The sequence below is a fragment of the Gigantopelta aegis genome, chromosome 9 (genome assembly GCF_016097555.1).
Source record: "Gigantopelta aegis isolate Gae_Host chromosome 9, Gae_host_genome, whole genome shotgun sequence".
NCBI lineage: Eukaryota > Metazoa > Mollusca > Gastropoda > Neomphalida > Peltospiridae > Gigantopelta > Gigantopelta aegis.
The window spans coordinates 35961789-35964145 of record NC_054707.1 but is presented as its reverse complement, the minus strand read 5'-3'; positions in this window follow the sequence as shown (position 1 = coordinate 35964145).

Genomic DNA, 2357 nt, shown 5'->3' with positions numbered 1-2357 from the left:
ACCGTGATTTGGCGACGATGGCGTCAGTAAGTCTGACGATCAGAGAGAAATATACCGACTCTAGTAGAGGTGAAATATCAGATGATAGGGGGAGGTACCACCTTGTACCCCCAGGCGTATTCTGATTTATAATAAATAGCTAGGATTTAGAGATATCTAAGAGAACGGAAAAGGAAGCTTCCCGGGAACGTTAGTCCGTTTGGACTTTGGTAAATATCATTTCTTCTCTGTGTATAACCTTGATGTGATTGATGTGACTTTAAATATTTTGATACTGTATTATACCAATATTCTTTAGACAGTGTCTTCGGTCATCTGACGAAGTAAATCGTAGACTTTTTGTTCTAACATTATATGAGTATTTGGTAATATAAAGCTTAGCCAGTTATCCTAGCGGACCTAGGTAAACTGTAGGTTATTGTCTTTATTGTGATAGGTACCAGTATTAATTCGGTGTTACAAGGTTACTGAATGAGTAGTTAGGGTTAATTAAAAATTAACCCGTTAGGAATAGAGCTGTAATTCCTTTATTAATTAACTTCTCCTGGAAGCGTTTCTCAATGATCACACGCGTGGGTGTTGTGTAACGGTGAAGTGATTCGCATATTGTGTAACTAGACACCTAGAGATTAACTAATTAAGTGATCAGTTCTGGGTTGTTATTATTGCTGTTATTAATTAACTACTACGGCTGTACATTTGTCAGCGTAGGATAATACAGATTTCAAAGTGTATTGTGTTTTGTTGTGTTTCTAGTGAGCTAAACGTGCTATAAATATATATACTTTAGATAAGATCGTATCTCTGATCATACCTAGACGAGCCATACTAGGGTTTAACCGCCTGTTACAGAGAGATCTAATAGATGTTTTATTCAGTTACGGGAATTATAGAATCCCCGTGACAGTAATGTTAAATGGGAAGTTGCCAGACTTTTTCAAAAATGAGATCGGCTTGATGCAGGGAGAACTTTTGTCGCCGATATTGTATTCCCTCCATGTGGATGATATAGAACATTATTTCATTGAAAATTCTTGTCCGGATTTTGAGCCGAGAGAATTAAGTTTATTTTTGCTTTTATATGCTGATGATATATGGTAATATTTTCAAAAAGTGTCCAAGGGCTCCAAACTATGTTAAATACTCTAAGTTCATACAATAAGAAGTGGAAATTGTGTCTTAATGAAAGAAAAACAAAAATTGTGGTATTTAGGAAAGGAGGTCATCTGAAAGAATGTGAAATATGGTACTATAATGGTATTAAAATTTACACCGTCGATCAGTTTTGTTATCTTGGTATAACTCTGAATTATAATAATAACTTTTCTCACGCTGTGTGTGTACTCACAGATCAAGGTCGTAAAGCTTTATACGTTCTTAAGAGAAACACTAGGCATCTAATGCTCAATATTAATACTTCCCTTAGTTTGTTTGAAACGTACATTAAGACTGTTATTCTATATTGCTGCGAAATTTGGGGGTCTCGTAAGGCAGAATCCATAGAAAGGTTACACTTAGAATTTTGTAAAGATATTTTAAAGGTTAAAAATTCGACTTCAAATATCATGGTATATTTTGAATTAGGACAATATCCACAAATGTATATTCGAAAATATCGAATGTTGAAATATTGGCTTAAACTCTTGGAAACCCAAAACTGTATATTGCATACTGCATTCACAGAAGTAAGATTCAAATGTGATAACTTTATTATCAAAGATAACTGGGCTGATCACATAAAGCATTTGTTGTGTTCCTTGGGACATTTGGATTTATGGCTTTATCAAGATTCAATAATTAATGTAAATCTCTGTTTGCAATCTATATGGCAAAGAATTATGGATCAGGGGCAGCAGGAACTTTCATCTCAATTACAAGATTCCACTAAATGTTCATATTTCTACAAATATCTTGTTAACGAGATTAGATCACAAACATATCTTTCCATACCCTTCTCTACAGTATACTATTACTGGTTTTATAACGTGCACGTTGTGAGCGGGGCATCTCTCTCGAACTGGATATAGGGGCACAGCGATTTATTTAATAATCTTTAGGTACTTATATTTTCAGTGGACAAGGGAAACATTACAAAGTGAGTTATGTCTCCTGTAAACGTAGTTCCAGTCCAGTGGATGCTCTGTTCACAACGCTTCCCCTAAAATTAAAATTACTTCGGATATTAGCTACTATATTGTCATCAGTTCATGAATGCCTGCGTGCATTAGACTGTTCGAAATGTGTATGCTGTTGTTTTGTGCCGATGAACCTCGGGTTAAAGGCTGAAATAAAGAATTGAACTGAATTGAACTGAAGGTTTAAACACGCCTCTCTTGGGCACATCCTTCGAAATGATT